Here is a 27,717-nt window from a genome sequence, read left to right as displayed (position 1 = left end):
ATCAAATTACAGTTTTATATTTTATATTCAGGCTAGTAAAATGACTTAATAACAATAACTGGAAACTTAATAAAACTGCTTTTATTATTTCAACTGGAAGAGGAAATGAAGTACTCAATCACAAGGGAACTTTATCCAGACTAAGAGGAATGAAGTAAAGCAAAAATCAAGAACCCAATAATCCAAATGACTAAGGTACAAGCAAAATCATAATTCGCACTACGCTCAGACCAAAAGTGATAGATGATGCCTGCTTCCATTACTGCTTGTTCTGATTGGGATCACGCACACTGTATTTTGGCTGAGCAAGAAGAGCACTTAGACCGAAGCAAAATCCCCTTGTGTCAAATGAGAAATGAGAAGCATGACTAATCCTGGACCTGTACAGGTTTTTCCAGGTCGCATTTTCGGTTTGATTATCGATCAAATTTCTGAACACTGAAATTATTTTTATTTGTACTTTGTTGTTTGAAATCGCAAAGTTCAAACTGGGAGCCATTCAACCCCGAGAGTTTTCTAACATATACTTACAGAAATCTGAATAATATATGTAGGTTACTAAAATGAAGAAAATTGAAGATGTATAAAAACAAATTAGTCCAATGGCATAATGAACCATGTCGACATCAATCTCCATGATCCAAAAACAGAAGCACTAGATGGTGCTCAGTTAGGACTACCAACTGTTCTGAAAAGGATTGCTTTAAATCACCTGCTATAGAGTGGGGAAAGAATGTGTAACAAAACTGAAAATAATACATATGTAAAACAGATCCACTGGTCAGATTGAGATTGGTGTAACCCTGACACTATGGCCTATTATCACTATTCTGGTCTGGAAATAAACTCACCTACATGGCTCAATTTCAGCCAAATTATAGGTCTATAAGATTAGCCATATTAATGATGAGTTGGCACACCTTAGAACAATAATTCTTTTGATATCACAAGGGCAATGTTTTCCCAGGCACATAGTTCTGAAGTACTCAGAAAGAAGGAGGAATAGAAATAGGAAACAAAGGGAAGAAGTGAGCAAGTGATATTTCATTATGGGAATTGCAATCACTGAGATGAAACAAAATGTCTCTGAATCGTTGAGGGTAAAACTGATGATCTGCTCTGTAAACCTTCACCAAATTAACAAAAGTCTCAACCAAACTGTGATAATTACCAAAATATTGTCATATATTACCCAAAACGTTGTTTTTTTGGGTAGAATATTTGGCCCTGGCTCTTAGAGAATCAATGTGTACGAGAATGAAACGCGGCCATACCCTGTGCCGTTCTCAAAAGTGCTGCTTTGTTTAACTTCATTTTTGTAGTTACTATGTCAATTTACCTTGTTGAAGGTATCCTGTTTTTACTGACTCTTTACCAAGAAGCCATGGTGGTATAGTGGTTACCAGTTGGGCTACAATCTACAAGGTTGGCAGTTTGAAATCACCACATACTTCTGAGTTGGCATCTACGCGACTGCAGTGAATTTAGTATGGATTTTGGTTCCTTTACTAAACACAGTGTCCTTCTGCAGAGAACTGTCTCTCCTGATAATTTGTCCAAGTTACCTAAGATGAAGCTTGTGATCTCATATTAAAGACGTATTCTGGCTATACTTCCTATTAAACAGATTTGTTCATTCTTCTGGCAATCCATGGTTCAATTCATTGTTCTTCTTGAACACCATGATTCATTGCTTCAATTCACTAACCAGATTTTTGCATGTGTAGGAGGCTATTGAAAATCTGTGACTTGAGTCTAGTGTATCTTAGTCCACTGTGTGATACAAAAAGACTTTTCCCAGCTTCTCTACCCTAAATATATGTCAGATGTTGGACACTTTTTGCAACTAATAGTAAATGATTGTCAAGTTATCTCCCTGTAGGAAACAGTCATCCAGAGCAAGTAGACCCTGTTATCTGTCCCACGGCCATAGGTGAGATTTATTCCTTGCTATTAGGACAGTGGATTGCTTTCCGTGAAGGGCTCAGAAAAAAAATCAAGTCTCCAGTTCAAGGACAATCAAGGTTAGGGCACCATCATAGATCTGGGATCCACCCATCTTGTCAAATTTGGACCCTTAATACCTCCTCTTCCTACAGTGTGTACAACACTAGATCGTCCCTATCCCATTACTGTCTGACTATAGTACAACAGCTTCCTGTGACTATGTCTTTACTAAAGACCTATGTCTGTACCTATAAACAGGGGTTTTGCATGCCCCCAAAAGATATATAAGCTTTGGTTAGAAATAAATCACTCTCTCTCTCTTCTCCCCTCTCCTCTACCTGAGCTGTGCACAAACATTGCTGGTGAGATCATGGTTGTTCAGGAAGTGAGCATGCAATCATGAAATGTGTCTGACTCCTTAATTTTTACCTTATCTTCTTTCTTTCTTATTCTCTATGACTTTACTACAATCCTTATATATCATAACTGCACAATTGCAACTATTGGACCCGTGATGTAGTTGTGAGGGGCTGGTTTCTCCCACAGTCCACAAAGTGATATATTAATCTTTAACATTTTAAAAGAGTCATTTGCAGCAGATTTTCCCAATGCAATTGGACTACTTCTTCCATGAGTATTGATTTTAAATACAAGTAAAATTAAATCCTAGGCAGTTTTAATATTTTATACAATTACCCTGCTGATATTTATTGTAACCATGGGTTTTTAAGATAGAAAAATAGCAATATTTTAATAAAGATTACCATAATATTCTATAAATTAATTCCTTCAACAATGACCGAAGTGTTGATCTATTAAACACTATTAAACATTTTAGGAATAGATTATAATTTTTGAATATCTATATCAAATCTGATAGCAAGAAATACATTACCTACTCCTTTTTAAAAAACATTTAGTAAAACAAATTTTATTAGAAGTTTAAAAATTGAGTCCATCGAAAGAGCTGAAATTATTAAAATAATTATAGATGCTTAATGAAAGAATATTTATTTGATAAGAGATGAGTAATGGCTACTCAGATAATTCAATCTACATTAAAGATATGCTCCTTAAAATTCTATGTCACTAATTAGTTTTCATACATAAAGGGATTAGTACATTGCTATAAAAATTAATTTAAGTGCGATCTGAGGCGACCACACAGCCAGTGCAGCTAGTGACCCATGGTAGTGGCCCATTCTGGTGCTTGATCCTCTGGCCACCCCAATTCACACCTCAACACCACTTGAGTCACACATGGATCCAGTCAGCCCTGTTTACTGGGCTGCACGCATCACCGGTGACACTAAAATGCCTCACAACCTATAACGCACATTAGCAAGCACCAAAATAAAACAAGAGAAACAAACCACATGTCTGAAGAACATCTGAAATTAAAGATGTATATAGAAGAAACAGACTTTCATCCACCCAGGAAGAAATCTTCAGAATGATGCTTAGAGTCAAGCAGGATATAGGGGAATCAATAAAGAAGACAGATGAAAAAAATAGAGAGGATAGAATCCACTCTCCAAAGAGAAATACAAGAGTTAGAGGACAAGGCCAGAGAAATGATGAGAATGGTAAAAGACTTCACCAACAGGTTAGAAGAGGTGAACTGTATCAGTGACCTTGAAGAGAGTCAGACAGAATACAACAAACATGAAAAGACAATCAAACAAGACAAAGAACCTGAACAAAGCCTGAGATCAATGAGCAACACAGTGAAGAGGAACAATATTAAAATAATTGGGATATCAAAGCAAGACATAAGGAAGAAATCCACAGCAAAAAATAGTGAGGGAATTCCTGGAAGAAAAATTCCCCAACTTAATGAAGGAAAAACAGACAATCATCCAGGAAGCAGAGAGGACATTTAGACTGATTCCCAAGAAGAATACACCAAGGCATATAGCAGTCAAATTATCCAACTTTGAGGAAAAGAAAAACAAAGCATAAGAATGGCTCTGGGGAAAAGTGTGATCACCAATCAGGGTAGTCAGATAAGATTATCCTCAACCTTATCAGAAATCATGAAGGAGAGGAGAGAATGGAGTATCATTGTCCAAAAGTTGAAGGAGAATAAAGCTAACCCAATAATCCTTTACCCTACCAAACTCTCCAAGGGGAAGTAAGAGTTTTCTCAGATTGGGGAAAAACTTAGAGAATATGTTAAAAAAAATTTAAAACCTGGAAAAATTGATTTCCAACATGCTTTAGTCAGAAGACCAACATCCATAGAGAACAAACAGGAGACCATCATAGAGTGTAACTCTAGCAAGAAATCAGTGAACTGAAAATAATACCCAAGATGTCCTTGGTCCAATGGCGAAAAAGGACAAAATGAATCTCCCTCCCCCATACAGAGCACACAGCTAATAAGGGAGGTAGGAAAATATCTACCACAAAAAGTATGAGATATCAGCAAATAATCTACAGATGGAAGTGATTATTCTGAATGTCAATGATCTGAAATCCCCTCATTAAAAGACAAAGACTAGCAGATTAGATTAGGAAACAAAACCCATCAATCTGTGGTCTGCAAGATACACATCTCAAGCTCACAGACAAAAAAACAGGCTGAGGATCAAAGGTTTGTCAAAGGTATACCAAGCTAAGTGTAATCTACAAAAAAACAGGAGTTGTAATTCCAGTTGCTGACAAAATCAACCACAAGGTGTAGGACTTAACTAGAGATTAGTATGGGCACTCACTATAGAATGCTCAAGGGATCAGTAACCCAAGAGTTAGTGAACATTATAAACATTTGTGCCCAATGAGAGACCTGTCAAATTCATAAATTAAACCCTTAAAAGATGAAAAAAGAAATCACAGAATCAATAATCATAGCAGGATATTTCAATACACCGCTCTCTGAAAGACAGATCAGTGGGAAAGAAGTTTAACAAAGAAATTAAAGAATTAAACTACCATTAGGCTACTTGACCTAATAGACATATTCAGTGGCCTCCACTCAACAGCAAAATTAATTCACATTCTTTTCAAGGGAACATAGTACGTATTTGAAAGTACATCACATGTGGGGTCAAAAGTCACCTTTGAGTAACTTTAAACATAGAGAGGTCATTCAGACTTTCTTCTGACCACCATGCCATAAATCTGGAAATCAACAAAAGAAAAATAACAAAAACAAGTTCAAGTGTTTGGAAGATAAATAACATACGTCTTCAAAACGTGTGGGTATTGGCCCACATTAAAGATGAAATTAGGAAGTTTCTAGAAATTAATGAGACTGAGAATACAACATACCAAAACCTTGGGGATACAGCAATGGCTGCTATCAGAGAATGCTTGATAGCAATGAAGGCAACTATAAAGAAGGAAGAGAGGCTTATGGTCAACCTTCAGCAATTGGAACAGAGTCAACAGAAGAATCATTCTAAAAGCAAAAGAAAATTTAAAAATCAGGGCGGGATTTATGTGTGGGGAAATAAAACATCAGAGAAAATTATCACAATAAAAAACTGGTTCTCTGCAAGGATTAACAGAATCGACATATCATAGGAAAACCTAACAAAAGATAGACAGGAGCAGATATCAGTATCCTGAATGAAGGAAGAATCAGGGGTGAAATGAAAATTATAACAGACACTAATGAAATTAAATGACTAATTACACAGTATTACAAAGTAGTGCACTCCAACGAATACAATAACCTGAAAGACCTGGACAAATACCTCTAAAAACTAACCCTCCCCAGATTATCTCATTCAGATGTCAAGAACTTGAACAGACCCATAACAAAAGAAGAAATAGATAAGGTTATCAAACTATCAAGTACAAAAAATCCTGGCCCAGATTGCTTCAAAGGGGAATTCTCCCAAGCATTCAGGGAAGAGCTAACACCAATTCTGCACAAGCTCTTCCAAGAATATGATAGTCTCCTCAGAGCACTGTGATGATGTAAGTGGGCAGTATAGATATTGGATACCCAAAATGGGGACGATAAAAGCATGAAGTGACTGGCTTACAAACTCTCATAGGTCGGGGAGCATATGCATGGGATCATAGGATTAAGGTGTAGGTGTTACTTAACTGCAATTGTTAGGCATGTTCATTTACAGTGTTTAAATGAGGGTGGCACATACTGAATTGTGTGCATTTTAGTTTTATCCTATTTGGTACAGAGATGATTTTATTATTGTTTGTTTAAAAATTATATATGGCTAAAGAGTTATGTGAAATTGTCCAATTGACAGTGGGTGGTCTGTAGTAGTTATATAATTTGATGTCAATTTGAGGATTAAAATTGTAGGGGTGGCTCTAGCCCAAGAGTTCTCAAAATTTTAAAACAGGGGCCAGTTCACTGTCCGTCAGACACATTGGAGGCCGAACTATATTAAAAAAAAACTATGAACAAATTCCTATGCACACTGCACATATTTTATTTTGAAGGAAAAAACACAAATGGGGCAAAACCACTTGGCAGGCTGAATAAATGTCCTCAGCGGTCCACATGTGGCCCACGGGCCCTGGTTTGAGGATGCCTGGTACTCTAACCTGTCAATCAGGATATAGCTAATGAAACCTTTGTGTGAGCCTGGCCTTATCCTGAGGATTCTGGGAACTCCTGTATTTCCTCCTTGGAGGTGGAAGACATACTCTCTCTCTAGGCTCACTCCCTGTGAGACTCTCTGCTTATTCCCAGCGAAACATCTTTGGGGAGAGAACACATGGAGAGAGGCTGATGGAGCCAGACCTCAGGAGCCAGAGAAGTTTATGGAGAACCCTGTCACCACTGAGATGCTTACAATGCCACTGGATCCATAAGACTTCCCACCCACTGGCCTGTGATCTTCCTGCATTCAGTGTCATTTCATGTGTTTCATGAGTCTGAAGATGACTTTATAGGTTGATATTGGATATATGAACTAATATCGGACTTATGGACTTGATCTGGACTGGACTGGGTTATTATTAAAGAGAGATTCAGTCACGGTGCAATATACTGCTTAGAATATCGCTCAATCTTATGACCACCTTTCCATTTATCTATACAGAGAATTTATCTGTTGTAAATAAATGAGAAGATTTTGTGATTATTTCAAAATTATAATGAAAAAATATTAAAAATAATGAAGAGTTATGAGGATGCGAAAAGCCAAAACCATTTGCTATCATGATGATTCCAACTTATAGAAACACTATCAGACAATGGAGAACTGCCCAGTAAGGATTTCCAATGGCAAACTTTATGCAAACAAACTAACATATAATTTGACCTCAGAGAAACTGGTGGCTTAGAATCACTGAATTTCAGTATACCGCTGTTCACTTAACCACAATGTCACCAGGGAAGTATTGCATAAGTTTTTGTTTCTAGAAATGATTGAGATAAAAATTTTTGCTTCATGTTTTCCTTTTATTTATCCTCTAGATCTAAACACAAGACCTGAGAGGGTAATGATATGTCCTTGAAACAGATAGCTGAGTACTACATATTGAGGTTCATAGAAGCTTTCAACTTTGGAAGAACAGTAATCCATAAATACATATAAAGTACATAAGACAATGACAAAAAACAGTGTTATAGAGATTAGTCGCAGACCAGTTATTGGTAAAGACTGGTAAGAAAGTAGGAAATGGGTGAGCTCATCAAGGAAAGAAAGTTCTAGAAGACACACGTGAATTCCATGAATTAGAACTGAAAGATAATTTTGTGATAAAGAAGTTTATCATAAGGTCACTTTGTAATCAAATGATAAGTCACTCCATCATTTATTATTTTACAAGGTTTTAGGATTTTTTGCATTTTAATCATGTGGGTTGGCCAGTAGGTTTACTTTGTTATATATATACTGCATGTTCATATATCATTCAGCAATGCTCAGTTGAGTTGTACTACAACTTCGCAAAATAGGTAAGACCTCGGTCACTTAATATGCTCAGGAAAGTTAAATTTACCCATTGAGAGATATTTTTAAGACATTATTACTTCAATTATAATGTTCATTTTTATAAATAAGTTTGTATGATTTATGTAAGCCAAGACACATAACTGTTCCGAATCCGTAACAGGAGTGATGATTCACTAAGAGAAAGGGAAATGGGAGGTGGGGGTGTGAGGAGGAGGAGCTGATAGCACTGATGATTGTATAAACCACTAGAGGGCGGTGAACAAAAACATTGTATATGAATGGATATGTTGGATTGTGTACAATGTGGCAAAAAACAGATTCCTTTGGGGGAGGGTTGGGAAAAGAGGAGCTGATATGGAGTTCAAGAAGAAAGCAACTGCTTTGAAACTGACTGTGGTAGCAATTGTACAATAATGCTTGATGTGACTGAACTATGAAATGTTATGGCATCTGTAAGAGCTCCCAATATAATGATATATATATCACAACAAAAAATAATTTTCTGTAATCATTTTTCTCTTGTCTGAGGATTTCAATACCACATATATTGGGAAACAAAGATGCCCCATAGTCTACTCAATCTCTGCTTATTTTCTCTATTCATTTTTTTCAATTCCATTTTGTTTTGGATAATTTTTATTATTAATGGATTAAATTCAGTATGTAAAAAATGTTATTGGATAATGCACCTTTAAACATATCCAGTATATTTTAATTTCAAATTTTGTATTTATTTTCTGTCAATTGAATTTGGTATTTTACATATTTTCTGTATATACCCCATCCATGCTTTTATCTGCATTCCAAAACAAAGATAAAAAAACTACCATAAATAATTGTCTTAATCTGGTTGACTAGAAAAATCATATGTGATCATATATATAAGAGAAAGATTTACATCAAGAAGTAGCTATATGTCAAGCAAACACCGCAGTCCTGTCCAGATCAAGTCCTTACATCCAATATTAGCTCATAAGTTCGATATTAGTCCATAAATCCCTCTTCAGACTCACGCAGCACATGTAGAATGCAGGAAGATGACAGGCCAGAGGGTGCAACATTTTATGGATCCAGTGGTGGTGGATCCTGAAACATCTGTCTCTGGCAGGTTTCAGTTGGCTCCACCTGGCTTGTCAACAGGAAGGTGAACAAAGATAGAAAGAGGAAGGTCCCAGGATTATTTTTTAATTAAAAGATAATTTTCATGGGGGCTCTTACAACTCTTATAACATTCCGTACATCAATAGTATTGAGCACATTTGTACATATGTTTCCATTATTCTTTTCTAAACATATACTTTCTATTGAGCCCTTGATGTCAGCTCCTCTTTTGCTTCCCCACCTCATGACCCCTTGATAAATTATAAGTTATTATTATTGTAATATCTTACATGACCACTGTCGCCTTTCCCCCATGGCTTCTTTTTTTGCCTCCCTGGCGGGACAGGGGTGTTTATGTGTTGATCATTGTGATCAGCTCCTCATTCCACCCCTCCTCTCCCCAGTTTTCCACTACCATCCTGCTATCATCACTCCCATTCCTGTTCCTGGATTCGGTGTGTTGTGAGTTCTTATCTTACTTGTACCTGTACACATGCTCCAGTCTATCCCTCAGCGAAAGGCAGGATTGGGTCATACAGTACAGTGTGAGGAAGCCTCACGGAACCAGAGGAATATTGGGTTTCATCAGTGCCAAACTGCACCCTAGTTGACTCATCTCTTCCTTGTGACCCTTCTGTGAGGGAATTGTCCCATTGTCTACAGATGGGTTTTAGGTCTCTGCCCCAACTCCCTTCATTCTCAACAATGTATTTTTGTTTGTTTGTTTGTTTATTTTGGGTCTTCTGATGTCTGTTACGTGATCCTGTAGACAACTCATGGTTGCACAGGCTGGTGTGCTTCTTCCCTGTGGACTTTTTGCTTCCTTACTACATGGCCAGTGTTTTAACTTCAAACCCTCAAGATCACAGATGCTATAGCTTTTGACAGCCGAGAACCATCACTTTTCTTCCCCACATTTGCTTACACTCCCATTGTGTCTTCAGAGATTATGAACATCACAGAAGATCACACCATTATAAGAAGACCACGCCCACCAGAAGGTACTATCAGCCTGTGACCTAATCCGCAGGTTAGACTTCATCCACATATTATGATGGGTGCCATGTTGGCAAAAAAAACAAACAAAAAAACCCAAACTATCACAATATTATTCCACCTTTTCATCATTTTTAAGTCATTGTCTACTAATTTTATTTACTCTAACTTAAGAATTTTTCTATTGATATATTTTTATATTCACTGTGGAACATATTTTATTGCTTATGTGTATATCCAATAAATGTTTATTGGATACTGAAGAAAAATTCAGGTCTCAAGTTTTAATATTGAAGGATTTTATGAGCAACATATTGAACAATGTAGGAAGTCTCCAAGGATTAAACAGAGACACTGTATCAAAAAGTATTATGAATATTTATCAATTTTAGGAAGGACAATATGAACAAAGATCAATGGTATTGAAGAAAGAATTTTAGGTTGGCCCTGGCATTGGCAAAAACCACGCCCTGGGATTTGATGTAACACCAAATGAAATAAAAAAAATAATCCATTGTGGTAAGCACTCACTATTCTATGCCAAGAAATTTAGAACGTATGGACCAGAATAGATCCATGTTTGTCCCCATTCAAAAGAAAGGCGATTCAACAAAATACAGAAATTATAAAGCAATATTATCAATTTCACATGTGAGAAAGTGTTTCAGAAACCATTAGAAGAAATGGTTGCAGCATTATATCATCAGGGTGGTGCATTTCAAGCCAGAGTCAGAAGTCAACATGAAATGAAAGATATCACGAGTGACATCAAATGGATCATGGAGTCAAACAGAGACTACCAGATAGATTCTTAACTGTGCTTTGTTGGCTATACTGTGTGAATCATGACACACGATGTAAATCTTTCTGAAGGGGAATTCCAGAACAGTTGTTCATGCATAGGCAGAACTTGTACATTGGATAAGAGACAGTGGTGTGAACGGAACAAGGAGATGCTTATCTTGGACTGGGTTCTCTAGACAAGTAAAACCAATGAAGCTCATGTAGGTGTGTACACAGAAAGGCTTATATCAAAGGAATGACTCAAATAGTGGTAGATGCATGCAAGCTTCAAGTATATGGGTCAGAGGTGAGGTTGAAGGATTCTCCTGACTCATGTAGTTTCAGGGGCTGGTGTACTGTACAAGATCTGTAGATAGAAAAAGCAAAAATCAGGTGGACCTAGCAAAAGGCAGACTAGCTTTCCTAGTGTATTCACTTATCTTGAAGCAGGTCCATCACAAAGAGATCTCAAACCTGGAGAACTATGAAGTCTTAGTTGCTAAACCATTGGCCCAGACAAGTTGACAGAAAACTTTAACTATTATAATACTACCTGATTTCAAAAGAAAAATGTTGTTCATCAGAGTTGTATCCTTTTACCGTATTTCAAGAGGATCAAGGTTGTAGCCTTCTACCATCATTTTACTATAATTCAATATCTAGGATGAGCAAATAATCCAAGGAGCCATGTGAATAAGAATGTATCAAGATTAAGAAAGACTCATTAACAATCTATGATATGCAAATGACAACATTTTGCCTCCCTGGGGGTGAAGAGAACAAGAAGTATTTACTGATCAAGATCAGAGACTACAGCTGTTAGTATGGATTGCAACTCGATGTAAAGACAACAAAAATCCTCAGACCGGAACCAATAGACCATGTGGGGGAGAGAAATTTCTTATGATGACTCTTCTCCCCAAGTCTCTGTCACTCCTTCCTAATGACTGGATGGAATGACTATTAGGAAGAAGTATTCCCAGAACATTCCTTAGAAGCAACGATGTGAGGTCATCTTCTCATGTACTTAGGGCGTGTTATCAGGAGATAACAGTACCTGGAAAAATACATCCTTCTAGGCAACGTATAAGGGCAATAGGCAAAGAGGAAGACCTTTGACTAGAAGGATTGATACAGTGGCTACAACAATGGGTTCCAATGTGACAACAGTTGTGAGGCTAACACAGGACCAGAAAGTCTTTCATTGTGTTGCGCATAGTGGCCTAAGAGTCATGCAAACAACAGCATGCAGAGTGGGCATGTGTGCCACTAGCGCCCTGACTATGAGGATGAACCATCTTTGACGCAGGAGCAGAGAGAGAAACCCCGCACCGTTAGAAGAACACAGTCCAGATCTCTGCTTGAAGTGGTGGCGACCGAGAGGAGGGGCACCAGCCTAACATGGAGACCGCAGGACAGAGCAAAAGGAGTTGCTCTGAGCTATGAGAGGGTACCTCCCCCAAAATAAAATGGAAAAAAGGAAGTGATATATTTCATTGGGAAAATCTGCACAAGTCCTCTTTTATGTGTTAAAGAATAAAAGGGTCACTTGTAGGACCGAGGTAGTTGATGGAAGCCTTTGGTATTTTCAATGTTCACATCTGAAAGTGAAAACTGGACATCAAATAAGGAAGGCCAGAGAATTGATGCTTTTGCACCGTGGCATTCGACAAGCATCGTCATTGGCAAGGAAGGTCAGAGTTTTAATGAACCTGTCTTTAATGAACTACAGCCAGAAAGTATGTGAAGGCTTCATTCCATGTATTTTGAACATGTTCTTAGGAGGTGCCAGTCCCTGGAGCAGCATATTGTACTTGCTAAAGTGGAGGGACAGGGAAAACCAGGAAGATCCTCATAGAGATCTATTGACCCAGTCCCAACAACAATGAACGGGAACTGTCAACAACTGTGGGGATGTCACACAGGTACATGTACGGTTTTGATCTGTTTTACAAAAAGGTCAATATGACTTGGAACTGACATGAATGTACCTGACACCACCAACAAGACATTGTCGGTTTTACCTGTTTTGTGCTGAACACGCTTGTATTCATTTAAGTGTTTTTCGCTTTGTTTTGTGATGCAGTTACACTGCTTTGGAAAGACTGTATTCCTTTTAGGGCTGAGTTTTAAGCTTCAATTGTGGAAACTAGAGTTTTCAGTAGTAGTCTTAATTATTCCACATGACTGAAATAATATTCTACTGACACGAGCAAGGCAAGGATTTCTCACTAGTGGGGTACACATATTTTTCAAGTCTCTTATGATTTTCAGGAATTGTTCTGCCTGCTCCTTTATGTGGCCCATTCCCTGACCAATGTAATTTCCTTACATGCTGGCACTGATCAAAATTCTATTTATAATTCAAGGTAAACCCTCTGCAAATCTTGAGACTTATCCTTTTATGTAGTTTTCTACTAGCAGGTATTCTACTGTATGCTTCGCCCCCTCCCCAACCCCCACCCCCGCCCCTGCTGTACATTCTCCAAATTTCATCTATCTCCATAAGCATTATATTTAATTTATATTGTTTCTTGATAACATAAACCAACACACCTATTAATGTAATTTCTCAATATGTCAACCACCCCCAAACAGTAGTGCGGTGAAGTGAAATTGCTCAAAAATGACTCCTTTATCTATATCTTTGTAATTTCCATCAAATGATTGGGTGGGATAATGCAAATAGTATGTGAAATACTAATACAGGGTATTGGCAAGTGTCTTATTGCCTTGTGTGTTAGAGAACCATTTCAGAAGCATCAAGGAAATAACCATTGAGAAAGAAAAACCAATAGTAGAGTGTATGCCAAGACCCTACCCAAACCACCAGTCAGCAGAGGCACCAGAAGCTGTAGCACTGATAGCATGAGACAGAGCAGAGAAGCTTCAAATGTAGTGTTACAGAGGCAAAGATCTAAAGACCAAAGCATGGCTAAGAACAGGTACTTCAGATCAAAGAACTGTACCGTATCATTTTGTAAACTGATAGTTTCCCTAATAATGCCCCATAACTGTTTTTGGGTTCTGTGTAGCCATAGCACTGAGGAGAGAAAGGTTAATAAGATGCAGTGAATCTTTTATTGGTATAGAACAGGCGCAATCTGGTGCAAGAATGTGAAAAAAATGACCTTATATACTAATTATCAACTACCATAACTGAACATTCTCAACAACACTGGTAAATGTAAAAGTTAGAAAGGGAAGGTCAATGAAAATATATTTATATCCTTTCATCTATAAATACAGCCGCAAGTCCATTTTCATAGACCTTTGACACCCCCGTAATACAACATTCAAGCTAGCGCTGACCCTCAGCCAAACTAATTTTCAACTTCTCCTTCAAAACAGAAGCTTAGACTCAGGGAGTGAGCCGTTAAAGGCAGTTATATTTACGGTGGAGTAGAGCAATCACTGACAGTTTGACAGGAAAGCAGGGAAACAAAATACAGAGAGCACAGAGAAGCCCAGCAATCTAGGTCCTGCATACATCACTGGTTTTTCTGTTTACCACGATATTACAATGCAGGACAATAACCATTGTTCACAGCGATGCCTCTAAGTCATGAAGAAGTATTTTAATGTTGAGCATTTATTTTATGTAAGCTGGCTCTTGTAAAATTAAAATTTAGTAAATTATCACCTGATAAGTTATAAATCCCCTACGTGAAACATTAAAAACATATTTCTATAACAAATAGAGTAGAAATATTAGTTGTCCACATATTCCAGTAGGAAAGTTAATTAATTAAAGGGCAGATGAGATACTTAGCAGAACAGTGAAGCCACCTGGAGAAAATATTCATTGATCTACATGACTTTGTGATTTATCTCAAATATTTTCGGTAATTGTGACAATGGCCAATAGATAATATGGTCATTTTAATCCTTAATAATTTTTGTTAATCTCTCTCTCTCTATCTATCTCTTTCTCCCCGTCCATACACACACACATGTATGTGTGTGAAAGTTTGCAAGGCAGATCAGTTTTCTCTTCAACACTAAATACACCAGTGTGTTACACACACCTTAGAATCTAAAAGTAATTAACCACTTAGCATCAAAAGGCAGCATTGTATCTAAGGACAAACTTAAGAAAGGTTAAGAAAGAAGGAAAGATAGAAACAGAAACAAAGCGAGGAAATTACATAAATGATTATGGGGATCACAATCAATGAGATGTGTAGGAATTGTTAGCTACTTTTTATTTATTTATTTTTATTTTTCACCTCATCTGAGCCCAGACTTTCATGGATTTCAATACAGGTGAAAAGCAGAAATACATTAAAAGGTGCTTCCTCCATGCATGGAAACTTCACAAAAATAAAGTACAAAGCCTGCAAAAGATGCGCATTATGTCAAAACACCTGAAATTAACTAAAGACTGAGTCTCCCAGATAATATTTAACCTAAGGCCAGTTGATAATTCTACCGATATCCAGATGGTTAGAGAGCAAGCACAAAGAAGTTTGCATGCAAAGTTGATAAAATAAGCAATTCTATAGATCTTGCCTTATTTAAAGCGGGGTATATGGAGACACCCCTCCTCTATCAGTTTGTCTCACTGTGGTGGTTTGTGCGTCCCTGTGATTCTGCAAGCAATGTTAGCAATATTTCAAATGCCAGCACAGTCACACATAGTGAACAGGTTTCAGAGGAATTTCTAGTCCGAGACAGACTAGGAAGAAAGAACAGACCAGCCACTTCTGAAAAACTAGCCACTGAAAACTTTATGAATAAAAGTGTAACCTTACATGATATATTGCAAGAAGTTGAGCCCTTTGCATTTGAAGTCACTTAAAGTAGGACGGGGAAAGGACAGCTCATCAAAGTAGAATCACCTTAATGACCCGGAACAAAGCTGTCCAAACCTTCATTCGCCGACGGGCACAACTGGTTGAAGAAACGCTTGCAAACATCCATCAATAATCAAATGGTGAGATGTACAAAGTCGCAGGACAGAACAGAGTTTTGGTCTGCTGTACATGGGGTCGCTATGAGTTGAAACTGTAGAAAGACATCATGTAGAAAGAGAGAGAGCACCCACGTGAACGTGCTCAGCTGCGGACCAGAGAGTGTGTGGTTGAACCCCCTAGTTAGCTCTGCAGGAGAAAATGTGAACAACAAAAATGCACAGCTTTGGAAACGCTGTGGGGGAGCGATACTCTGGCCAATGCAGAGACTATGATTTGCCATTAACTTGGTGGCAATGAATTTGGATAAAAATATAGAAATACTTGATAAACATAAAGATGCAACAGTTATAGATGATGCAGATATAGATACAAACAAAGGCATGAGGATTTCAAATTTTGTCAACACAATAGGAAAATAGAAAATAGCATCAAATAAAAGGATAAATCTAGACTAAAACATTTATGAAAATACATATTAACACACGTTAGAAGAATATATTACTACATTGAAATATTTTAATACAATTGAAAACACTCAGATAAAAAGATAATATGTGAGATCCAGAAAGTATATTTTTTTTCTGATTAAATACTAGGCCGGAAAATAAGAGTTAACTGAATTAAGGAAACGAAATAGGAAAGGAATATTAGAAAGTATTTTAAGAACAAAGATTGAAATCGAAGCTGTAGAATACTCAAATATATCCAACACAAACTTTAAAATCTCCCATGTTTTCCAAAAAGGGAGCAAAATCATTAAAAGATGAGAAAAATTATATATAGGGGTAATGACAATATACATCACAGGTACATGTAACTCATGTTTCTCCAAAGGTGATAAGAACAAATAAAACCAGAAGAAAAATATGATACTAAAAAAATGATCAAAACAACCTTCTTGATGTAAGGAAATGCCAGTGTCTGCACATCAAAGGAGATCACTGACTACAGAGAAAAATAAACAAAATGAGAATAATACATGGATTTCAAAGAATTCACTTTTTATCCACCTCATATATCCTACTCCAAATAAACAAACAAAACAAAAAACCAGGCGTCACACGTTTCTTGGGTGAAATCGACTCAAACTTTTAAAGGTTCATTTTTACTTTGAGAGTTGAGCTGTTTCAGAATAGGTGCGGTGAAGGAAAATCTTTTAAGTCTGTTCATGTGGTCAGCATAACAATGATGTGAAAACTTGACAAAACGATACAACCGTTCTTAGTAAAATATTAGAAAATTGAAGTGAAACCATGCAATAAAAATAGTATAACATGGTCAAAATAGATACTTTGTAGAAGAGTGATATTTCAATATAATTGGATAGTGTATTTTATTATATTAAAATGAAAGAAAAAGTATAATGGAATCACCTCCAATGATACTAGTTTAATCTGAAAGTATTCTTCTTTAATTATGAATTTAAAACAGATCTAATAGCATATGCCTATTTCTCCTTTTATTTTGGTGTTGCTTGTTGGCTATTTGTGAATTTTTCCCCTTGTGTTATGACGCAATCTACACTCAAAGTTATAGTTTTTCATCTTCATCAGTCAGTACTTAATAAATTAAATGACATATTTTATTGGGAAAATCAGCTGAAAAACACTCTATAAAGTGTTAAAAAGTGTAGATGCCCTTTTGAGAATGCAGATGTGTCAGACCAACCCATGGTATTTTTAACCACCTTATATGTTTGCAGAAGCTGGGCTGCGAATAATAAAAACTTTAGAATAATTAAGTTTTGAGCATATTATTAGTGAAGAATAATATACCATTAGGTACCAGAAGAACGAGCAAATCTGTGTACCGAGAAGTAGAGTCAGAATAGCTCTTAGAAGGAAGGTTGGTGAGATTTTGTCTGGGGTTCTTTGGGCTTGCTGCCAAGAAGCATAGTTCCATCATGCTTGGAAAAGTAGAAGGAAAATTAAGAAGAGGAAGACAGGGCAAAGCAACTGAAACCAATTACAATAAACTCTTTTCCTTATGTATTGGAAAACAAAATTTGTATACAAAAATATTTCCATATAAAAGTATACCACTAATAAATCATTCTTAAAATAATCATCTGACATATAGACTAAATTGGTTAGCATGACTTTACATGAATTGTGTAAAAATGTCATTTTTACCTTAAATTTTTCTATGCCTTCATCATAGTCAAACACATATTTATTTTATTTCTAAATACTTTTATTATTAAAGTTTTATCAAAGAATAAAGTTATAAGATTAGGAAATCCTGTGTGTCCTGGGGAAGAAACTAATAGGATGTGACTTGTTCTATTGGACATTGAAGCATTTTAAAAAGCTTTCATGGGGTTTTTTCCCTAGTTCTTCAATTTGTAGCAAAATAAAAAAATAAGTAAAATTCCATCTACGTATCCAAGCACTTCTAGAGAAAGACGTTTTCTTCTCTGAAAGATTAAAAAATATACATTGGTAATGCCACAGATACTTGCATTTGGAGATCATTTGAAAATTGATTGGCAGAATAAGCAAACCCAGAGCGGTATATATATAGAATAAAAATATTTTGAAGTTACTTCTGGTACTATAAAATATAAATGTTGAAATGTACCTATTCAAGTCTTTCTGAGTTCATGCAGACTTATCAGCCACGGGTGATTTGAACTCACCCTACATATCAGGTAGCATCAAACATATCTGAAAAAAAATCCATTTTTAATTCTATTTAATTTAATTTCCTGTCATATTGACCTAAGGACTATATAGGTAAACATGGGGAAATGCTTTCATTATAGTTCAATAAGAAATTTCTTGTTGCAAATGAATCTTGTTCTTCTTTTAGCATATAAATATTTGTTTTTCTCAAGCCAACCAAGAGAAGTTAAATTTTCTATCTTTTATACAAACTTAGTCTATCAAGCGGGAAGATTACTCTAGGTACCAGAATTCTAACTTTATGGAATTAAAATTACCAAATCTAGCAAGTCATTTTTCAACCTTTGACATACACAAATGTCACAAAGACATTAAAAACAGAAATGGACATCTTGTAGTTGCAATGTCATCCTTCAGGTGATGGAAACATTTAGAAATGTCAGTGATCCTTTTCCCAAAGAACCAGCACGTGGGACTGAATTTTACAGCCACTACATACACAGCTGGTTCTTGAAATTACATCACCTTTTATATTGTGTTTCATCTGATTTAAAAAATGTCCTGAGAAAAGAAAATCATCCTTGGCTGTCTGGAAACACAGGAGCAAATGTGAAGCAATGTCATCATACTGCATTAGTTATTGAAACACTGAATTTAATTTTCAAATTAATCTTTCACTATATATTTTTTAGAATAACAGAGCAAGAAAAATGGCTATCTTCTTCCTCTGGCTAAATAATGCATTCTGATAGTTTTAATAAAGCAACTGTGGTGATATAACAGTTAAATCCTTGGCTCTGAACTGAACATGAGCTATTTGAACTCACCAGCTCCTCTGCAGAAAAAGACCTGCAGATTTGATTTCCATACAAATTACTACCTACTCACTGCCACTGAGTCAATGTTGTCTGAGCCACAGCCTCTGTGGGTTTTAAGAGACTGTTTATAGGGGTAGAAAGCCCAGTCTTTCTCCTGTGAAGCAGCTGGTGGTTTTGAACTGCCAACCATGAGGATTATAACCCAACACGTAACCACTACACCAGCAGGGCTAAACCCCTATGAAAAAAAGTCTACTCTGTTCAATGGGACCTCTCTGAGTCAAAACCAACTCGATGACACCTAACCACATTTTAGTAACATTTAGTGAGCATGTTTATTTATTTTTTTCAAGCATTCTTTTTTTTTTCATGAAGTATTCTTTTATAAGTAAAAGGAAAATTATAAAGGATCAAGTGACTTGACCAACCTCAGAGATAATAAATGAGATGAATAATTATATCTTATATTTAAACTCTAGTTTTTTTTTCTCATCTTCACAAGTAATACTTAGTTAACAAGGTGAAACAAGCAGAGGAGGATTTTCTGTATCTTTATTCTTATCAACTGGATATTTACAAAGAATGGAGAAAATTGGCAACTGAAAAGAAAACATGTCAGCCTACTTTTTCTGCATTGATATATTGACTGCGATACAAATATATTATGACAGCAAGGCCAAGACAAAACTGAAACACAAAGGCCAGAGTTATGGGTTGTAACCCAACCATGTAAATTGTTCCTAGTAATGGAATTATATGTATGTAGAGTTTTATTTTCTCTGCTTTCATTACAAGATGTTTGGAAATCTTTTATATTTTCATTTAATATAATAAGGAAGTATTTGCAGAATTATAACAGCATTAAAATTCTAACTGAAAAATAAGATTTTACTTAATGATCCATTCAGTTAGTCTAAATATAAAAATGAAACTTGATCACATACTAATTAAAATAGCTATACAAATATTTTGTTTTTTGAGTGTGGACTTGAATTACTACTTTAACAATATAATGAGAAAATTTGAAATGTTTTCTTCTTTTGCCATTTTATTTGTCAATTCTTTTTTTTTACAAACGTTTGCATTGATATCATTTGACCTGCTTTTTCCCGATGCTTTAGATGAAATATATTCAGATATTCCAGGTGGCATAGCCCAGTACATCAAGGTGGGACAGTACACAGTACATGTGCATTGGTCATTAAAGGTTAGCTGTGATATTAAAAATTATTGGTTGTATTTTCTTTTTCAATCCATTTGAATACCATTACTGGAATACGTCCTTTTTTACTTTATTCTGGCTAGTGCATTGATCCCTTCCCTTTTGGTTTTCCTTGTATCGAATGTGAAATAAAAAAGAAATGTGCCCTGAAGGGAGGCCACTACAATGTTGCATGTCTTGCTTCTATTGCTCTCAAACACCATTTCTTCCCTGTGTTTCTTTTCAAGGATTCCTTTAGGACTGATCTTCAAGTATTTGGAGATAATCAGACACAAGTGGATTACAACAAAAATCATTAAGCCCTGCATTACAATGGCAATATTTGTCATGAAAGCAGTCCTATGGGCTTTTTTGTACTCATAACTTGGATTATTTTCTAGTTCCATATTTCCACAAATAATGGTCACTGCTACCATTCATCTAATAGCTCATCAATAGCTGAACATAAGAAAAAGATGAGTGGATGTATTAAGTATACCACTCTTTATTATTTAAACCTTCTGAATCTATTAAAGACATCAACAGTGACTTCTATTATATTCATGATATTTTTTCTAACCTTGTTTTCTGATTATTATTTACTGCAATACTACTAACATGCTTTCTGATTTATACTTGCATGGACTAATTAAAGGTACAACACTGTACAATTGATCCTGGTAACTTGGGGAGGGTATGCCCTGTTATTACTTGAACCTCTTAAGTGGATATACAAAAATATTCCTATATACGCTTCCTCTGCTGTTTCAGGAGATTCATGCTTTACTGATTATATTAAGGTAGATCATGCAAATGTCAGTCTACCTCACCGATGTGACATTATGACAGTCATAAAGGAAAACACATTGCCTGAGTAGAAAATGTATGCCACTGATGGGGATTTACTAATTCTGTGTCTCTCTTTGGATCAGGTTGTGAGAGGGAAAGTAGAGATGGAGAAAGGCAGGAGACCACATCTTTCTAAGTTCATTTCAGTAGAAAATAGTATTTCAGTGCCAAATTATAGTACATCATTTGAGATATTACTAATTAGCACTAACAATTACTGGAATTACATGGAATTTTTGGAAACTAAAACCAAGAAGGCAGCTTGCTGTACAGTAATTCAAATTCAACAAAAAGTTGTCGCATGAACCGTTTCATGAGCCATCATACTTAATTTTATAAATTATAGCAAATTTGGCTACAAGACAGCAGCCGCAGATACTAGCAACACCAGCACATATTGTAGAACTACCGATGTCATTCCATACAGGATAAGTAAGCTCTTTGCACCTGTGTGATTTCACCTGAGCACTGATTATCCCAGGAACACAGTAGCTAAGGGATGGCAGTTGATGATGGAAAGCTGTGGAAAATGCAAACAATAACCCCGAGCTGTATCCTAGTTCTATCAGCACTAGCTGCATTCTGAGTAACCACGCTATTGGAAAACTGATAAATAATGAGGTGCTAGCTTCCCTGCGAAAATGAAGTATTCCTCGTCCCTCTAATTGTTAAGGTCAAACCTGCTTTCTGGGACCAGTCTTTTAGAAAGGAAATAATATGACAAGATAATTCTTAAAGGGCTGCATGTTTATATTTATGATGTGGAAATATTTAGTTTTTGTATTTTACCTGAAATCCCTGGTATGTGGTGAGGAGGAAATTAAAGCCTATTTGAGAGTCATAGGAAATATTTTTTAAACAAATTAGACTTTCAGAATATATTTAAATATTACTGTAATTCTTTAGGTATTTAGTTAAATTAGTATTATTTAATCTAAACATGAATATTTCAACAACAGAACAATACATATTATGTGGTTATATTTTGAATTAAACACATGAATATGAAAAATAAAAACCAGTGAATAAAATGTGTATATTTCATTGTCTATTTACCTCAATTCATAGGTAACAAAGCTAGGCTTTTGGACAACTTGTACTTACTCTTTTACATTATGTAAATTTGTTCTCATTTTGAAACTAATGACCCAGGCTCTGGTATTTTTTTAGGTGCCATTGAGTTCATTCCTACCCATAACAATGTTATGCAAAACAGAAGGTAAAGCTACCCAGTCCTGAGCCTCACAATTGTCCCTGTGTTTGAGCCAATGGTTGCAGCCACCGTGTCAATACATCTTGTTAAGGGACGCCCCCTTTTTTCATTGCTCCTCCACTTTACCAAATATGATGTCTTTCTCTAGGGACTGGCCTCTCTTGGCAATAATTCCAAAGTATGTAAAACAAAGTCTTGCCATCCTTGCCTCTAAGGAGCACTCTGGCCTTACATTTTCCAAGACATAATTTTGTCCTTTTAGTAGTCCATGGGACTTTCAATAGTCTTCTCTATCACCACACTTCACATGCATTTATTCTTCTTTGGTATTCTTTACTAAGTACCCAACTTTAACATGTAACTGAAAATACCATGGCTTGGGCCAGGCCAACCTTAGTCCTCAAAGTAATATCCTTGCTTTTCAATCCTTTAAAGACGTCTTGTGCAAATTTACCCAATGCTACTCTTTTTTTGATATATTGACTACTGTTTCATGAGCATTAATTGTGAATCTAAGCAAGAAAAAAAATCCTTGGCAACTTCAACTTTTTCACCTTTTATCATGGTCTTACCTACTGGTCCAGTTGTAAAGATTTGGGCCTTCTTTATATTGAGTTGTAATCCATACAGGAGGCTGAATTCCTTGATCTTCATCAGTAAATGCTTCAAGTCATCTCCAATTCCAGTAAGCAAGGTGGTGTCATCTACATAGCATAGGTTGTTAATAAGCCTTCTTCCTTTATTGATACCACATTCTTCTTCATATAGTCTGGCCTCCCTCATAATTTCCTCAACATACAGATTGAATGAGTATGATAAGAAGATGAATCACTGACACACACTTTCCTGATTTTAAACCATATAGTATTCCCTCATTCCATTTGTAAAACTACCTCTTGATCCATGTACAAGATCCAAATGAGCACAATGAAGCGTCTTGGAATTTCCATTCCAAGGTTATCCATAGTTTATTATGATCCATGCAGTCAAATGCCTTGGCACAGTGAATAAAACACAAGTAAACATGTTTCTGGTATTCTCCGCTTTCAGCCAAGATGCATCTGACATCAGTAATGACATCCTCTGTTCCACGTCCTCTTCTGAATCTGACCTGGACCCTGTCAATGTATAGTTGCAAGCATTGTTGGATGATCTTCAGCAAAATTTTACTTGAGTATGATATCAGGGATTAAGTTCCATAGTTTGAGTATACTGTTGGGTCACTTTTCTTTGGGATGGGAACAAATATAGAACTCTTCTAACCAGTTTACCAAATAGCTGTCTTTAAAATCTCATGGCATAGATGAGTGAGTGCTTCATCAACTTATTGAGAAGTTTCGATTGGTATTCCATCAGTCCCTGGACCCTTATTTTGGCTAATGCTTTCAGTGCAGCTTCACCTTCTTTCTTCAACACTGTCAGTTCTTGCTCATATGCTACCTCCTAAAATGGTGTAATGTAAACTAGTTCTCTTTGGTATAGTGATTTTGTGCATTCCTTTGTATCTCTAATAAAAATTAATGTATCACAATCACCTTCAATGACTACACATATTTTAATTAATTGAAAATATTTTGAGATGTACATGGGAACAAATGAAGGGAGAGGAAGAGATAGAGGAGCACATCCTACCCCACCAAGTCATGAGAACCATATTCCCACTCAGAGCAGTCAATCCACAGAGAAGACCATATTGCAGGTCCCACTATGAGACAGGACATCTCTCACTTTACCCATATCCCTAAGGGGACAATACTGAAGAGACAGTGTGGGAATTGTGCCGGATCTGATCCCACCACCCTGAGACAAAACACTAAGGCCGTGCAACAGCACAGTCTGGGTAACAGAGCAATGAAATCCCCAGGGAATACCAAAAATAGATTCTGGGGCCAGGTCTTGAAACTCCATCAGACTCAACAGAAAACACTCCTAAAGGCCAACAAACAGTCCTTGAACTAAACTAACTACATGCTTTTCTCTTTCTTTTGTCATTGGTTTGTTGTTGTTGTTTTTTCTTTTCATTTCTTTTATAGCTTTGTTTTACCCTGTCTTGTTTTTGTGCATGTTATTATCTCTACAGATCTGTCTAAATAGGATAGGCTGATGAACAATCTGGAGGAGAAAACAACAGAACTGATGGTTCTCAGGGGACATGGGAGAGTGGGAGGTGGGGGGAAAGGAAGTGATGTTAACAAAACCAGGGACAAGGGAACAATGAGTGATCCAAAATCGGTGGCAAGGAGGGTGTATGAGGCCTGGTAGGGCTTGAGCAAAGGCAATGTAACTGAGAGGAAATATTGTAACCCAAATGAAGGCTGAGCATGACAGTGGGAGAAGAGGAAAGTCAAAGGAAATAGAGAAAAGAACTAGGAGGCAAGGACATTTATAGAGGTCTAAATAAAAGCATGTACATATGTAAACATATTTATATATGAGAATGGGGAAATAGATCTGTGTGCATATATGTCTAGGTTTAATATTAAAGTAGAATATGGACATTGGTCCTTCACTCAAGTACTACCCCCCAAAAAATGCAAGAATATATTTTTCTATTAACTTGGCATTCCATGATGCTCAACTTCCCAATACAATTGCTGAAGACAAAGCATGTGCTTAAGCAAATGCGGTGAAGAAAGCAGATAGAGCCCAGCTATCAAAAGATATAGCGCCTGTGGTCTTAAGGACTTGAAGGTAAACAATTGGCCACTTAGCTCAGAAGTAACAAAGCCCACATGGAAGAAGCACACCAGCCTTTCTGATCAGGAGGTGTTGAAGGGATCAGGTATCAGGCAGAACAAAAATCATATCATTGTGTGTTCACCTTCCTGACACAATTGCTGAAGACAAATGGGTGCATAAGCAAAGTGATGAAGAAACTGATGGTGCCCGGCTACCAAAAGATATAACATCTGGGGTCTTAAAGGCCTGAAGGTAAACAAGCGGCCATCTAGCTCAGATGCAACAAAGTGCACATGGAAGGAGCACATCAGCCTATGTGATCACAAGGTATTGAAGGGATCAGGTATCAGGCATCAAAGAACAAAAAAATCAAATCATTGTGAATGAAGGGGAGTGCAGATTTGGGATCCAAGGCAGGGAAGAGATGAGCCAGTCAGGGTGCAGTGTAGCAACGATGAAACATACAACTTTCCTCTAGTTCCTAAATCCTTCCTCCCCCGGCCCGCCCCCCACTATCATGATCCCAATTCTACCTTACAAATCTGGCTAGACCAGAAGATGTTCACTGATACAGATAGGAACTGTAAACACAGGGAATCCAAGACAGATGATCCCTTCAGGTAATGGGTGGGTGGAGGGAAGATGGGTTGGAAACAGAGAACCTATTACAAGTACCTACAGATAACCTCCTCCCCGGGGGATGGACAACAGAAAAGTCAATGAAGGGAGATGTTGTACAGTGTAAGACATGACAAAATAATAATAATTTATAAATTATCAAGGGTTCATGAGGAAGGGGGGAGGGGAGGAAGGGGGAAAATGAGGAGCTGATACCAAGGGCTCAAGTAGAATGAAAGTGCTTTGAAAATGATGATGGCAACAAATGTACAAATGTGCTTGACACAATGGATGTATGTATGGATTGTGATAAGAGTTGTATGAGCCTCCAATGAAAGGATTAAAACAAACCAAAACGTAAATATCTAGCTTTGAAAAGAAAGTACTTTGAGCCTTTAATATCCCTAAAACTGATCTAAATAAGAATTTGTGCTTAGTGCTTATTAAAGGAGATAGATTCTGAGAACTGATGCTGGATGGACTAAAGTGCATGTGATGATAGTGAAGCTGGGGAGAGGAAACATCAAGAAAAAAGGAGAAAAATGCAACGATGACGACACTTGTAATGAAGCCTGATAGATCCATGCAATGGATTATATGACAGATTTATAGTTGGTCTAATTTAAACTTTTGATGACTTAATGTAATCCAAGTTTTATATTTTAACAGAAAAATAAAATTAATAAGTTAAAAAACAAACAAAGGAATTATATGTACTTGTTAATGACTTACCTACAAATTCAAATTTAAAATATTTAGATATGGGTGTCTATCACTGAAGTCTTAAAGGATATTAGTGAGTCTAAGCTTTCAGTCAGTCATTAACTCTTTTCTTTTAAAATTAATTGTTAAATAGTAAAAGAAAATTTTATTCCTCTTTGCTTCCCATATTTTATTAATAAATTATATGTGCTTATATAAGCTAAGTCATTTCTAGACCAATTTTGGTAGTTACCCAATTTCATGTCAACTTGAAAAGAATGAAATCCATCTGTGCGTGTGGCCTTCTCAGGAGGATTCTGGGACTTCCTATCTTTCTCCCTGAGGTGGAGCAAACCTTATGTGCTTCACATTCCCGTTGATAAGCCACATAGAGCCATGCTGATGGCAGCCAGAGCCCTGGAGCTGTGTCTACCCCATTGCATCCATAAGACCTTCCACCCACTGACCTGTGATCTCCCTGCATTCAGCATCATTGCATATGCTGTGTGAATCTGAAGAGGAATTCATGGGCCAATATCAGACTTATACGCTAATATTGAACTTGCAGACTTGATCTGGACTGGGCTGGGATGTTTCATTGAGGCATAACTACTTCTTGATATAATTACTTATCTCTTACACCTATATGAGTGTCTCTAGATTTGTTTCTCTCACCTACCTGGACGATAACACCAATTCATGATCAACTCAACATCTCATTCAAGAAAAGCTTCATACACTAACAGAGTGTCAAGGGAATATAGATAGACCTTTACTACAGATCTTTTAATAGTATTTAGATGGTGCAAATGGTATATGCTTGACTAAAAATCTAAAGTTTGGCAATTCAAAACTCCTCACCCTCGCATCCAGGAGTAATTTGGAAAAAGAAACCTGGTAATCTGCTTCCATTAAGATTAAAGTTGGGGTGGAAACGGGGGACCGATTACAAGGATCTACATGTAACCTCCCCCTGGGTAATGGACAACAGAGAAGTGGGTGAGGGGAGCCATCAGACAGTCTAAGATATGACAAAATAACAATAACTTATGAATTATGAAAGGTTCATGAGGGAGAAGAAAATAGGGAGGGAGGGGGAAATGGGAAGCTGCAAATGTTTTGAGAATGATGATGGCAACAAATGTACCAATGTGCTTGACATAATGGATGCATGTATGGATTTTGATAAGAATTGTATGAGTCCCCAATAAAATATTTAAATAAATAAATAAAATAAAATTGAAAAAAAAGATTAAAGTCAAGAAACTCTGAGATTTCCTCTATAATGATTGGTTTGCCATGAGTTGTAATCTACAAGAAGATTTCCTTAATAGGCAGCTACATGTTATTTAGCCAAAAAAAAATCCTCTTAAGTCCTCTTTTCCTCC

This window comes from Tenrec ecaudatus, chromosome 11 (genome assembly GCF_050624435.1).
Source record: "Tenrec ecaudatus isolate mTenEca1 chromosome 11, mTenEca1.hap1, whole genome shotgun sequence".
In the NCBI taxonomy this organism is placed as follows: Eukaryota; Metazoa; Chordata; class Mammalia; order Afrosoricida; family Tenrecidae; genus Tenrec; species Tenrec ecaudatus.
This window is presented reverse-complemented; position numbering follows the sequence as displayed.